We start from the raw sequence: 16,486 nt of genomic DNA on the forward strand, positions 1-16,486 counted from the left end.
GGTAAAAGAAAAATGACTGGGTCTACAAGAATAGCCCTGTCAACGGCCAGGCACAGATGGAGGATGGACTCAGGACCCTACCCCTCACTGTTGAATTATTTGCTACTGAAAGAGTCAGGGAGAGGCGAAGTCATTGCCTTTAGTTATGTACCCACTGGTGACCCCACCAGACTCCAATACACAGCTCTAATCCAATGACCATACAATTAAACTGAGTCAGAAAACAAGACTGATAGTCACGAATCTGAGAAGAGTCTGGTAGGAAGAAGGAGAAGGGGGTTAGATAGAAATGGAGAGAAATAAGAAGGTAAGGGAGTGGCCAGAATGAATTATATACATGTATAAAATTATCAAAGAACTAATATAATTAAGTAGAAGAAAGAAAGAAAAATGAATCAAGCTCTCTTTCTGTAGCAGTTTTCTTACAGATATGGGAAGGAAGTCACATAGGTGACTCATGGGTAGCTTATTCCTTCAGGAGTGTCTGAGGAGAAGCAGAAGATGAGCAAAACTTCTCTGCATTGGTCAATTGCTCCATTTTATCCACCTCTGGTCTTAAATCCTCTATGTCAGCATTCACTCAAGCTTCAACCTTTTGTCTTCACTCATGGTATAGCTAGGGTTTGGCAAAGAACCTAGTTAATACAAGGACCATCCCAAGAAGGTGGCATGTATTCTCCACCCACGAAAACAGAGTGGAGTATGAGTACTCAGGCAGGCATGGAGGCTCACACTGGGCAATCAGTCCCAGAAGTACATCTCAGGCTGGAGTTCAAATCGGTACAAAAAGCAAGAAGCAGTGTGTATGAGGATGGGGGTCTAGGCAAGTGCTTAGGATTGCTGGAGGCAGTTCAAGGTCTTCTACTTCAGCATTAAGTCAGATAGCACTTTCCAAAAAGCCAACAGTTTGGTCCAAACAGAAATAACTTTGTTTCAAAGTCAGCATTATCTATTCTGGGCAGAGAAACTTCAGTTTGTAAACCAAATGGAAGCCCGATCTCTTGGAGGTGGGTTGAAGGTTCAGGCAATAGTATCAGACACCTGAAATGGTTCCTTTTCCAAACTCTTCTCTGAGATAGGTCAAAAGGTTGATCCTGGGTACTCAGAAGCTACTATCTTAGCTTAGTCAATAGGGATGGGTTTCTCCAGGTTACCCAAGTTAAACAAAGGTGTCTGAAAGAGTAGATGTTCACAGTCACAGGTCATGGGACCACAGGAATTATGTGAGTCATCCAAGGAACAACATTGAATGTGTGTGGTAGTTTGTAAGAAAATGGCTCCCAAAGGGAGTGGCACTATTAGGAGTTGTAGACTTGTTGGAGGAAGTGTGTCACTGTGGAGGTTGACTTTGAGGTCTCACATATGCTCAAGGTACCACCTAGTGTTTCAGACCACTTCCTGTTGCCTACACGATGTAGGACTCATAGCTACTTCTCCAGCACCATGTTCTGCCTGCACATGGTCATGTCCCACCTTGATGATAACAGACTGAACCTCTGAACTGTAAGGGAGCCACCACAATGAAATGTTTTCTTTGTAAGAGTTGCTGTGGTCATTGTGACTCTTCATGGAAATAGAAACCCTAACTAGGAGAGTGAGAAACATCAGCCTAGGAAGACAAAGAGGCTAAGTAGGGGGTTAGTGTCATCCTAAGCAGACAGGAATGGAGGCTGTGTCCCCAGTGCAGAGAGAAGATGGATGACAAAGGATGGCATCAGCTTAAGCAGGTAGAGTGCATATCCCCCCACAGACTCCTCTCATCTTGCCTCTGAGAGCAGAATTTTCACTGGTTCAGGGTTCTCATGCCTAAGCATATCCTGGTTCAAATAATTCTTATGTTTGTGATTTCCAGGATGTGGTCTGGGTTGCCTGTGATCACTTCCACAGTCTGCAAAGTCAAAACTAGTCTCTCTTTTTCCACTTTAGTTTCATAATAACACCAAGACATTATTTTCCTTTTTGAATCTCACTCTTCCCATGAATGTGCAGGGAAGTGCCCAAGGGTTACTGATGTGTGATATTTGCCTCTGAGAAGCCAGACACTGGAGAGATTTATAAAAATTAAAGCAATGTCATCCTTTACATTGAATTATACTGTTTCAGGGAACAGTTATTTTTGTTTAAATGCACTTGTTACTTGAAAAGGAATAAACAAACATTTAAAGCCTTTATCACATTCAATTTTTAAGATGGCAACTATCCACAGATAGGATTCCCAGTACATTTTATTTTTTTTCCTCTTCCTCTCCTTCCCTCTTCCCCCTTCTCTCTTGTCTTTTCTTTTCCAGATTCGATCTCACTATATATCAATCATGGTTGAACTTGCAATCTTCCTGCCTCAGCCTCCTTAGGACTATAGAGAGGGTCCTCTCAGAACTTTTAAGATTGTCCAGAGGTGCCGAGACCAACCAGTCTAATACTTCTGCTTCAGCTTTTCACTGTTAAACCCTTGGTTTCAAACCATTGCACTCACTGGAAACACGAATCACTTTATAAAGTATGAGATAGGACTGGAGAGATGGCTTAGCAGCTAAGAGCATTGGCTGCTCTTCCAGAGGACCTGGGTTCCATTCTCAATACCCACATGGTGGCTCACAACTATCTATAACTCCAGTCCCCAGGGGATCCAGTCCCCTCTTCTGGCCTCCATGGACACCACACCCATGTGTTGCATAGATATACGTGCAAGAAAAACACCTATATACACAAAGTAAGTAATAAATTTAAAAACAAGACTACACAACTATTGTGTGATGTTTTTGTTGTTATATAGATGTATGGGCCATAGGGAAGTGATGGCAGTCATTTGTTCAATGGCATTTTCCTTGTGCCTCAGAAATGGCTTCATAGTTTCAAAGCTAGGCATGTTACATGTGTCCCAAATTAGGGTCCTCATGGAGCTATTTATTCCAAAGACTTTTTGGCTGATCAAATGGGAACTCAACTTGGAACTGTCACGATTAAATGTTGCAAAGGCTTCATTTGCAGCCTCTTAGGAAGCATAGAATCTCATTATATGACACTATTTTGGAAAATATCAGGACATTTTTGAACAATTTGGATATATTCCCAATATTTTATCTCAATAGACTGCCAAGACTTGGAAGTTAAGTTAATTGAACACATGACTGATACAATACCACAAAATGTTGCTATGACATTCAGATGAGCTCTCTTTCTCACACACAAGCAACACACAAATCAACAAGCCAAGGAAAAGAAAAAGGTTTTCCATATATGCTCTGAACTATTTATAGCCTCCAAAGGGATCTGATGCTAATCCACAATAATCTAAACCAGTGGTTCTCAACTTTCCTAATGCTGCAACCAGACCCTTTAATACGTTTCTCATGTTATGGTGACCCCAACCATAAAATTATTTTGTTGTTACTTTATAACTGTAATTTTTGCCACTGTTATGAATCATAATGGAAACATCTGTGTTTTCTGGTGGTTTGAGGTGACCCCTGTGAAAGGGTCTTTCAACCCCCAAAGGGGGTCACAACCCACAGGTTGAGAAACTTTGATCTTAACCAACTGACTTCCTAGACTAGTCTTTAGCTACTAATGTGTTGGTCACAGTGCCCCATACATTGCCAGACTGCACAGACTGCAAGATAGCATTCTTATAGCTCCAGGAGTGTTATGACTTTGATCCTAAGTGGCTCACAAAAGCCTTGTCTCCCATTTGTTGCCACTGAGAGGTAGGGCCTAGTAGAGGCTACCCTCTTTGATGGGTGGGCTGTTTCAGTAAGAGCCCCAAAGGACTCACTGAGGACAAGCTATCAAAGATGGATATGGGACTCTGGTCTCTCTTTCTTTTGTATCCTGGTCATGAAGGGAGTAGTTTTACTCTACCACATGTACCATGATGAGCTGCATCATCCAGAAGCCCCAAAGCAATGGGGATCATTAGTTGCTGGAAGAAACTTCCAGAAGTGTGAGTCAAAATAAACCTTTTCCCTTCATAAGTTGATCATCTTAGGTATTTGTTGCAGTGGCATAATGCTAACATCACCAGTCTCAGTGTAGTAGAAGATGTTTTCGTTCATCCATGTGTGAAATTGTGTTCAGCTCAGAACCAGCAGCGTACCAATCAACATGTGCTTTGAGCTGAATGTTTACATTATGGAGGATACTATGGAGCAGTAATACATCAGCAATTGTATCATGAGATAGAATCCAGGGAGTTCCATATACATCACATGTATAACAGGATCCATTAGAGCTCACAGATGGAAAAGACTAAAATAAAAATGATCAAAATGACAAAGAGATAAAAATATTGGCACAAAACATTCCTTCGCCATTGTGTGAAATTGGTCTAGCAGTATTTAAATATGCAACTCGTCAGCATCTATAATTTCCCATCTCGGGGCTTAGATAGTAGGACAAAAAATGGAAGCACTATTTAAAGTCATTCACATACCATCCTGACCCATTAAATGTATTTCCGCAGCAGAAGTTGGTGATGGGTTTCATATATTGAGAAAATCAAACAGTGTATCAAACACGGGGTACAGTGTGTGGGTAGTACAGCCAGATAGGAGTTTCTCTGCTTGCCCAGATCTCTCTCTCTCTCTCTCTCTCTCTCTCTCTCTCTCTCTCTCTCTCTCTCAATACAATCAGTAATTGAGAAAAGGGCTCATGAGTAGCCACACGGGGGTGCTCACCAAACCAACTGACCAACCAACCATCAAACTGTGGAAAAGCCAAACTTAGCAGATGTGGTCACTTTCTGGAACATCAAAGTGACTTCCGCATTCACAGCACTCAAGTGCTCAGGGTGAATATTCACCGTGTTATGTATATGTTGCTATAGACTTTCGCTCATTCTCTTGTTTAGAGGGCATGACACTTCCAAGGAGGGTTTTAGAGGCATCAGATCCCCCTGAGCAACTATGGTCCGCGATCACAACACTGCTCTGCATGGGCTGTGGTCCCTGGTAGAGAAGTGAATCCAAGGTCTTGTTCACTGCAGAGGGCACTCCATAAGCTGTTACTAATGCTGCCAACCAGTAAAGTAAGTGGGGTTGTAAGAGCTGATATTTCTAGTATGACGAAGACATAAGCTGGCGGTGCACACAGTGAGTCCATACACAGAAGATCTCATTAGGAGTGACTGTCACTTAACTTTCCCCATAAACCTTTGACTCAAACTGATCAAGTGCGAGGCCAGAGACTATGCGTGTGGTAGGTGTGGAGTAGGGTTGTCATGAGCTACACACAGCTCACCCCCAGCCGCACAACTGCTGCTCTGCTGACAGAACCAGCCCTGCTATTCACCAGCTTCTGTCTAAGTGCCCTACACTGTAAGGATATGGTCATTGGCAGTCCTTGATTTAAAATAAAAATGAAACCAAGGGGCACTGAACACTCCCAGCGTAGCTCTGCAGCAAGAACAGAATTTAAAAACAACCCGATTAACATCAGCTGTTTCTGATTTTTTTTAAAAAAACTAACCCAGTAAACACCACCCCAAATGCCAAAACAAACAAACCTACATCCCCTGAACTGGATGCATGGAAACCAAATGTCTCTCTCTTTCAGTCCGAGGAGCAAGTCTTGTGACTAAACCACTACGTGTTTGTGAATTATGTATCAACTCAGTAGCAGCTCTGGCTTTGGTCCTGTGTATTAGTCTGTTTTCTGACGTTACACCAAAATACTCAAGTCTGGATAGTTTATAAAGAAAAGAGATTTATTCAGCTGAGTTTTGGAATCTGAAAGTATAAGACTCCATCTATTCAGCCTCTAGTGCACGCCCCCGCCCCACCCCACCCCCCAAGCTGGGTTACAGAATGGATGGGAAACAGAAAGAGATCAAGTGTGTGCATAAGCATGTGGGGTAGCTTTGCTTTCAAAAGACCCACTCTTGTAGGAGCTGAGCCACTCCTTGAGAGCATCATTAATTCCCCACAAGGACAATGTCACTGTGACCCAACCACCTTCCACTACATGCAACTCCCTAAAGGTTCTACAACAGCATTGCCACACTGGGGTCTAGCATGTTCTACCTCTGGGGGACACGTTCTAAATATAGTCAAGCCGCAGCACCTTCCTGGGTTGAGAAGAAGAATTCTGTGCAGTCCACTGGGTTGTGAAAATGCTGTGGTGACGGTGTCTGTTGTGGACTTTAATCAATAATCTGTTCTTTCTAAAATAATATTTTAAAATGTACCGTGTTTTGCCTGCCTGCGTGCATGTGTGTGTGCGCCGCACGCATGCACGGGGGCCCATGGAAGTCAGAAGGGAGTGTTAGATATCCTGGAACTGGGGTTAGAGATGGTTGTGAACTATCCCATGAGTGCTGGGAATTGAACTCAGGTCCTCTGCAAGAGCAACAAATGCTCTTAACTGTTGAATCGTCTCGTCCTCCCACTGAAGACTCTTTTAAGAATTATATGCATACATGCGTGCCTTTGTGTCTGTTTGTGTATATGAATGCAGTACTCACAGAAGCCAGAAGAGGACATCAGACCTCCTGGAGCTGGGGTTACAGGCTGCTGTGAGCCACCTGATGTGGGTGCTGGGAACAGATCTCAAGTCTTCTGGAACAACAGGAAGTGCTCTTTACCATTGAGCCATCTCTCCGGCCTCCAATCTGTTTTACTTTTTAAAGATTTATTTATTTTTATTATAAGTGATGAATGTTTTGCCTGCATACATGTCTGTGCAGCATTACATGCAGTGCCTTCTGGGTGTACAGCACCCACATGTGGGTGCTGGGAATCAAGCATGGGTCCTCCGGAAGATTGGTCAGTGCTCTTAACTGCTGAGCCATCTCTCCAGCCTCCCCTCAGTCGGTTTTTAGTAATTCTGCTAATCTTAATTTTGCTAATGTATCTTTGATAGCAAACAGTTTTGCTCCTACATATAAGTACATGTATTACACACACACACACACACACACACACACACACACACACACACACATCCTGTGTTCTTTTCTTATCACCTGCGTAGATCACTGAACATACATACAAAATGTAACAAACACAGTTTGATGCCTTCCCTAGTGTACTGGAGTTAGGTAACCATGAGCTAGTACAAGAAACTAATTTATTTATAGTCCTCTTTCTTGATAAATACATCAAGGGCTGCAGCCAGAAAACAGGCCCCAGGGCTTTCAAATCTGCTGTTAAAATGACAAGCATTTGCCAAGTACTGCAAAAAGAAAATAAGGCAGAGTGCAACTTGCAACATTCACTTGCTTAGGAGGACCTGATTGAAAACTTGTGGAGGGAAGGCTTGGACCTTCCTAGATGAGCATCTCAAGCTCCCGCCCCTCCTTAGCCCCATCTTCCTGTGCACACTGCCCCTTCCCATCTCTGCTCGGCTACCATCCAATTTTCAAGGTTCTCAGGCCCAAACGAGAAGTCTGAGTCAGTCCTGCCAAAACCTGCTCCTCCCTCCTTATCTCCATCCCCCTGCTCCACTGCCATATCCCACCCATTACTGCTTCTGCCAGTTCAAGCTTCCAATCTACCTTACAGTCATCTGCAGTTTCCTCCTACACCATCACTGCCCAGTTCACACTGCTGCACTGTGTGTCAGCCATCCTTCTACACCATCACTGTCCAGTTCACACTGCTGCACTGTGTGTCAGTCATCCTCCTACACCATCACTGCCAAGTTCACACTGCTGCACTGTGTGTCAGCCATCCTTCTACACCATCACTGTCCAGTTCACACTGCTGCACTGTGTGTCAGTCATCCTCCTACACCATCACTGCCCAGTTCACACTGCTGCACTGTGTGTCAGCCATCCTCCTACACCATCACTGCCCAGTTCACACTGCTGCACTGTGTGTCAGCCATCCTTCTACACCATCACTGTCCAGTTCACACTGCTGCACTGTGTGTCAGTCATCCTCCTACACCATCACTGCCAAGTTCACACTGCTGCACTGTGTGTCAGCCATCCTCCTACACCATCACTGCCCAGTTCACACTGCTGCACTGTGTGTCAGCCATCCTCCTACACCATCACTGCCCAGTTCACACTGCTGCACTGTGTGTCAGCCATCCTCCTACACCATCACTGCCCAGTTCACACTGCTGCACTGTGTGTCAGCCATCCTCCTACACCATCACTGCCCAGTTCACACTGCTGCACTGTGTGTCAGCCATCCTCCTACACCATCACTGCCAAGTTCACACTGCTGCACTGTGTGTCAGCCATCCTCCTACACCATCACTGCCCAGTTCACACTGCTGCACTGTGTGTCAGCCATCCTCCTACACCATCACTGCCCAGTTCACACTGCTGCACTGTGTGTCAGCCATCCTCCTACACCATCACTGCCCAGTTCACACTGCTGCACTGTGTGTCAGCCATCCTCCTACACCATCACTGCCCAGTTCACACTGCTGCACTGTGTGTCAGCCATCCTCCTACACCATCACTGCCCAGTTCACACTGCTGCACTGTGTGTCAGCCATCCTCCTACACCATCACTGCCCAGTTCACACTGCTGCACTGTGTGTCAGCCATCCTCCTACACCATCACTGCCCAGTTCACACTGCTGCACTGTGTGTCAGCCATCCTCCTACACCATCACTGCCCAGTTCACACTGCTGCACTGTGTGTCAGCCATCCTCCTACACCATCACTGCCCAGTTCACACTGCTGCACTGTGTGTCAGCCATCCTCCTACACCATCACTGCCCAGTTCACACTGCTGCACTGTGTGTCAGCCATCCTTCTACACCATCACTGTCCAGTTCACACTGCTGCACTGTGTGTCAGTCATCCTCCTACACCATCACTGCCAAGTTCACACTGCTGCACTGTGTGTCAGCCATCCTCCTACACCATCACTGCCCAGTTCACACTGCTGCACTGTGTGTCAGCCATCCTCCTACACCATCACTGCCCAGTTCACACTGCTGCACTGTGTGTCAGCCATCCTCCTACATCATCACTGTCCAGTTCACACTGCTGCACTGTGTGTCAGCCATCCTTCTACACCATCACTGTCCAGTTCACACTGCTGCACTGTGTGTCAGTCATCCTCCTACACCATCACTGCCAAGTTCACACTGCTGCACTGTGTGTCAGCCATCCTCCTACACCATCACTGCCCAGTTCACACTGCTGCACTGTGTGTCAGCCATCCTCCTACACCATCACTGCCAAGTTCACACTGCTGCACTGTGTGTCAGCCATCCTTCTACACCATCACTGTCCAGTTCACACTGCTGCACTGTGTGTCAGCCATCCTTCTACACCATCACTGTCCAGTTCACACTGCTGCACTGTGTGTCAGCCATCCTCCTACACCATCACTGCCCAGTTCACACTGCTGCACTGTGTGTCAGCCATCCTCCTACACCATCACTGCCCAGTTCACACTGCTGCACTGTGTCAGCCATCCTCCTACACCATCACTGCCCAGTTCACACTGCTGCACTGTGTGTCAGCCATCCTCCTACACCATCACTGCCCAGTTCACACTGCTGCACTGTGTGTCAGTCATCCTTCTACACCATCACTGCCAAGTTCACACTGCTGCACTGTGTGTCAGCCATCTTCCTACACCATCACTGCCCAGTTCACACTGCACATCAGCCATCTTACTACACATCACTGTCCAGCCCACGCTGATGCACTGCGCACCAACCATCCGTCTACACCATCACTGCCCAGCCCACACTGCACATCAGCCATCCTTCTACACCATCACTGTCCAGCTCATACTGCTGCACTGTACTTCAGCCATCCTTCTACACCATCCCTGTCCAGGCCATGCTACTGCACTGTACTTCAGACATCCTTCTACATACATCACTGCCCAGGCCATGCTACTGCACTGTACATCAACCATCCTTCTACACCATCACTGTCCAGGCCATGCTACTGCACTGTGCTTCAGCCAAGCTTTCCAGGCAGGCCCCCTGAGTCTGTTTCCCCCTTCAACAAATCCTCAAAGGCTGCAGTAATATTTTTGAAATGCCACTCGGGGCTACTTTCTAGCTCAGCATGCTCAAGTATACAACTCTTCACTCAGAGGAACCAGGTAGACTCTAGGGTTGGAGCAAGGGTGGATTTAGAAAGCCATATAGGTTCAAAGAGCAGTGAGCACCCATCAGAAATCAGCTCAGAAGGATTCTCACCAGCCAAGTAAGGGGCAATCCGAGCAACAAAGTTGTAATTATGACTTATAGAATAACACAGGAATCCATAAATCCATACTGATTTAGAGAAGTGAATGAATGAATGAGTGAGTGAATGGATGAACAACTATGGGAAGCAACAAACTTCTCCTTCAAGTGGACTTCCAGTTACAATACAGGTAGGAGGAAGATGGAATTAGACATGTACCATTGGTCAACCACTATAGGAATGGTGTTTCAAATAAGAAGTATCATGGATACTAGCTAGTGATAAGGCTGGGTTAGAAACAGTGTATTTATATAGTCTTGAAGTATCTCTGATAAGATACTTATTCATTAGAAGAACAGTTCAATGGAGGAACTTAGCAGATACTTCCTCAGTCTAGTGAGCAAAGTTATCCCTCCCAGCCAGGGGACCAGCCAAGTGCATGGTTTTCTAATACACAATGGTCCTCTGATACTCCTTCTACAAGTACTTTAATCTACTCCAGTCATCAGTACACAACAGATGAACACGGAGCAAAATCCATCCTATAATACAATGACCTGTTACTCTTCCAAAGTGTCCATGTCACGAAACACCTGGGAAGATTTAGTAACCATCCTGAATGGAAGAGACTAAAACCCCAAGACAGCTGAATGCAATGTAGACTCTGGATGCTGAGCTACTGGGGACCCAATGGGACAGGCTGTGAATCCCAATGGGATCTGAAGTTGGAAGGAAATCCTGTCCTAATTTAGTTTTTCCATTTTGAAGACCATGCATAGATACAAAAGATAGTATCCTAATGTGACACCAGATGATTTAATGAAAATCAATGTCATGGACATGAATGGTAACGATAAGGCAAACATGATTCCACATAACAGGAATCCCTAGTAGAGGGTAGAAGGAACTTAGTTATACTGTTCTTGGTTCCTTAAATGTGAAAAGATTCAGAAAAAAATGTTTAGTCTAACCAGAGGACCTCAGCTGCTGCCCCAAAGCATCTTTGGCACCAAATACTTCAGGGTGCATGAGAACTCTATCACTCCAACTGACCCTTAAGTCACATTTTCATTTTTCTCTGCTCATAATCATTTTAAGATTTTTTTTAAAAAAAGTACATGTATGTGTCCATGTGGAGGTCTGTGCACATGTGTACAGGTGACAGTAGAGGCCAGAAGAGGGAGTCAGACCCCCCAGAGCTGGAGTTTCCATTGTGAGCTGCCCGACATGGGTGCTGGGAACTAAACTCGGTCCTCCGAAAGAGCTCATGGCCAGTGACTTGTCCCTCCAGCCCTTGTGAGGTTTATAGACATAGTTTCTTCTGCTGGGAAAGCTCTACCCACCTCTCTCCACCACTCAGGTCTCAGCTTAAATGTTACTTCCTCTGCCCTAGACTAGATCAAGTTCCTCACCATGGGTAATGTTCTACAGTGGTCCATTTGAAGTTCCCTCTTTCCAACCAGCCTGTAAGCCAGCAGTTCTAAACCTGTGGGTCGAGACCGCTTTGGGAGTTGCATATTAGATACACAGATATAAATATTACAATTCATAACAGTAGCAAAATTACAGTTATGAAGTAGCCATGAAAATAGCTTTATGGCTGGGGGTCACCACAGCATGAGGAACTTATTAGAGGGTCGCAGCATCAGGAAGGTTGAAGACCACTGGTCAAAACTCTGCTTGTTTTCTTCTCATTTTCCTCTTCCAGGTCCAAGGCCCAATGGCAAAAAGGATCTCACCTGCAGAGACGTGGCCAGGTTTCTATCCTTAGAGAACAGTCTTTCCACGTAAACAACTTGATTTTAGTATTTTATTCTTAATACCTGTTTCTTCCTCCAAGACCTTGATCTTGCAACCTGACACAGTTTTAGCAAATACGTGTGTGTTTGGGGGAAGATCTTCACAGAGCTGAGGGCTGCTATATTTAAACCCAAGTACAACTGCAGAACCAGTACGGCGACATGCAAAGTGATGACCCTTAACGACTTAAAACAACCGATGCTGGTAATTAGGACTATTTTCATAGTATGGAGAAGATGATTTTTAGAAAGTGGAGTAGGGAGTAATTAATTTCACATAATAGTCACACTGGGACCTATTGTGAGCTCTGACGTTAATGATGTATTTCTCTTCTGTAATTAATTTTTATGTTCAGTCCTGGAAGCCCTCCACTGGCTTCTTCAGAATAGCTCCTCGCTCACACTCCTCATTCTCCTGGCCCCATCTACCACAGGCTACTACCCTCTTTAAAGAAAAGGACACATGAACAACCAGAAATAGATGCCCACCCAGTGGGTTTTAGTTTGACCAATGCTTTCCCTGCTCAGAGAGGTAATTAGAGTAATTAATACAAAGAAAGGGAGCATCTTGGAACCACTGCTTTTCTCTGTGGCTCTTAAAAGTAGAAAGCTGAAGACCAAGGGAGAGACACAGTATTCGGCAAGGAGTAAGGCGAGAGATCTGAGTTCAAATCCCGGTTCCCGCCATCTACTTTATTTCTTTAGATGCCCCTGTCACAGTTTTAAATGTAGGTAGCATTGTGAATGGAAGGGCTGAGTCACATGACCTGTGGCTTTTATGATAAAACAGTTCTAAGTGATAGCAAAAGGTTGATGGGAAGTACTCGTGATGGTTGGTCTCAGTCGTCAACTTCGCCGGAGTAAGAAACTTGAGGACTGATGACATACACCTTAGTGTTGTCTGTGAGGGCAGTTCTGGAGAGAACTGACATGTAGGGCAGTGTCTGGGGCCCCAAATGGGGACAGCACCAAACAATGGTTTTCCAAGTAAGTGTGCCTGTGGTTTCTGTAGCATCCATGACATAGGACTCAGTTATCATTGGACTCAACATGGGCATCTCTCCTGGGAACTTACACGCCTTTGGTGCCAGGTCAGAAGTGCAGATGTGTCTGGCTTCTTAAACTGAGCCGGCAGCAGAATTTGTATTTGCACACGCGTGTGTATGTGTGTGTGTGTATGTAGGTGTGTATGTTGATGTGTGTGTTTGTGTGTATGTTTGTGTATATGCGTGTGTGTGCATGTGTATGTGTGTGTTTGTGTGTATGTATGTGTATATGTTGGTGTGTGTGTATGTGCATATGTGTATGTGTGTATGTTTGTGTATATGCATGTGGGTGTGTGTGCATGTGTGTGTATGTGTGTTTGTGTGTATGTATGTGTATATGTTGGTGTGTGTGTATGTGCATATGTGTATGTATGTTTGTGTATATGCATGCGTATGCATGTGTGTGTGTGTGTGTGTGTGTGTGTGTGTATTCTAGGTTCTGTTCCTCTAGACTAGAGGAAGCTGACTAACACAGAAACAAGGCTGACTTCACTCTCTTGGTCTAGACCTAGCATGCATACAAACTTATGAACACTGAGTAAGTCACATTTTTTAAAACCGCCACTAGGAAATGGGGTGTAGGTCAGTGGTATAGTGTTTGCCTAGCATGAATGAGGCTCTGAGTCCCAACGTGTGCACCAAAACAACCACCACCAACAAATAATAACAACAAAAACCCTGTATAATCATGTTCCTCTTTCTAAATCCTTGCATATATGCATATATATGGCACATGTACAAGTGTTTATGTGTGCTTGTGTGAGTACAGATATGTACATACCATAGCATATGTGTGGAGGTCAGAGGGCAACCTTGGATGTTGGTCGTCTCTTTCCCCCTGTGTGAGACAGGGACTCTTGTTTGCTGCCATAGGTCATGATAGCCTTGCTCACAGGCTTCCAGGCTTTCTCTGTCTTGGCCTCACTGTAATGGGGCTGGGAATACAGATGCTCACTGCTGCATCTGTCTTTAGATGTTCACTGCTGTATCTGGCTCTAGATGTTCACTGCTGTATCTGGGTTTAGATGTTCACTGCTGTATCTGGGTTTAGATGCTCACTGCTGTATCTGGGTTTAGATGTTCACTGCTGTATCTGGCTCTAGATGCTCACTGCTGTATCTGGCTTTATGTGGGTTCTGGGTATTTAAACTCAGGTCTTCATACTTGCAGGGTATATCGGTTGCTTCTCTGTTGCTGTGGTAAAATAGCATAACCAGAGGCAACTTACAGCAGGAGGAGCTGATGTTGAACTCAAGGACAAGGAGAGTCTCTAACCGCATGGAGGAGGCCGGGCGACAGGCGGCTGGAGCAGGAAGCTGAGAGATCACAGCTCCGACCCCCAGATCAAGCAGAGAGGGTGACCTGGAAGTGGAGGCAGGGTTCTAACCTCTCAAAAGCCCACCCTACTGTCGTACTTCCTCCGGCGAGCCTCTGTCTCCTAAAGGTTCCATAACCTCCCCCAACAGTGCACCCACCAAGGACCCAGGGTTCAAATATATGAGCTGTCGGGGACATCGATCCTTCAAACCGCCACACAAAGGCAGATGCTTTGTACACTGACTCATTTCCCAGCCCCCTCTTCTTTCAAATTCTTAAAGAAAAGGATGTTTTAGAACCAGTTTTCCAGCCTGCCTATAACCAGTCATGGCCGAATAGGCATTGGGCAATGCATAAGAGGGGCAGGCCGAGTCCTCAGATATAGGGGCAGCCTGGGATATACATCACAAAATAAGTTTGAGTGGCATGTTTATGGAGCAAATAGTGACCTGGTGACACTGTCGCCCTTTCATTCCTGTTGCTGTGGTAAAATATTCTGACCAAAAGCAACTTAGGGGTGGAAAGGGTTTATTTCAGCTTCTATGTTATAGACCGTTTCTGAGGGAGGGCAAGGCAGACACTCAAAGGCAGGCCTACTTGCAATTCCACACAGCATTACTGCCTACCAAGGATCTCACTTCACCACGGCCAAGGAAGTGCAGCAGGAACCAGAGAGGCAAGCAGGAGGCTGCCTGCTAGCTGGCTCACAGGTCAGTTGTACTCGGCTAGCTTTCTCAAATAGTTCAGGACCACCTGCTGAGGGATAGCACCACCCACAGTGGGCTAGGCCCCCAATGTCAACTGAGAATCCAGACCCCCTCCCCTCCCCGCCACCCACCACAGGCCAATGTGATCTAGACAGTTCTCTCAGATGACTCTATGCTCTATCAAACTAACGGCTGAAGTTAATTAGGACACTTACCAAAGGAAAGTGGAGTTCCAGACTGAAGTGTGGGCACAGAAATGCATGCGTAGCAGAAACCGGGCACAGAGATGCACTCCCGGGTGCCTCTCGGCCAGATGTGCAGAGCTCACCTAAACACCAGGAAGACTGGGCAGGTAATCCCAGTCTTTAAGCCAATGGCCTTTCAATATCAGAACTCTCTCTAAAACAAAGGCCTGGCCACTTGTCTGATGGTCACGGGTCTTGGCCTGACCCTCCTTGATGAGCACAGAGCCCAGTGGTTGTATCCTAGTTGGCCAGCACACTGACAGTCATGGCAACTTTTTAATGGGAAGACAATGAACTGTTTAGCTCCATGTCCCTGCCACACATATGCAGAAGGCCTCAGCAGGTGTTTTCAAGAAGTTGAAAGTCAGAGGTGCGTGTGCGTGTGTGTGTGTGTGTGTGTGTGTGTGTGTGTGTGTGGTCTCAGGGCATGACATTTTAAGTTGCACTTGGACATCCTGTTCTTCCTCCCCCCGATTCCTAGAGATCTATGCCCAGCTCCATCAAAAGTGTGCCTCTGCCACTCTGGACCATCTACCCCACTGACTTACACAGAGCCTTCTTCCTACCCCCTCTAAAATTGTGAATGGACTGTGAGTCTGGAAGGAGGGGTAAGGTGCATTGGTCTGGTCGCCAAGCCCGTCCACACCTCTCCTTCTTATGTGGTGACCTCTCCTGGCCACAGCTCAAGCTGCTTTTTGACCCACATGAGCAGTGGTTTTGCCAAACACAAGCTTCTTTAGATTCATGTTCTTGTGTTGTTTCTGATTTTATAGACACACTCAGATCATATTGTGTGGCTTTCATTATGTATTATTGTGTTCAACTTCTTTAAACATATCTTTTGAAAAAAAGAGTCAACTACAGATAGTCAATAGTCCAATGAGGGAAACTATTCTCTTTCTTATTTTTTAGCTTCACCCCAAGTCTTCACTAATTTATCTCTGTGAAGGTATATATGGAGAACATTTGACTATTCATCAATGAATATGTCTTCCATGTTGCCCTGGCAGCTGAGGTGGGAGCCTCCAGCTGGGCCACACAGTAGTCCAGAGGCTCATGAGTAAGTGGGCAGAGAGAGCATGAAGTATTAGAAGCATTTCAGGAATGTGGAAAATAACTTAACGACACTGGCACTTAGTTTTAATTAAGCACAAATAAACTGTGTGCTTAATTAAAGAGGACAGAGACTAGTGACTAGCATCTTGCCTCCTCCTCAGTGGGCAGCGTTAAGTCACAGAGAAAGCCACTGGCCTTCCATAGGTC

The sequence above is a fragment of the Peromyscus eremicus genome, chromosome 16_21 (assembly GCF_949786415.1).
Source record: "Peromyscus eremicus chromosome 16_21, PerEre_H2_v1, whole genome shotgun sequence".
Taxonomy (NCBI): Eukaryota; Metazoa; Chordata; class Mammalia; order Rodentia; family Cricetidae; genus Peromyscus; species Peromyscus eremicus.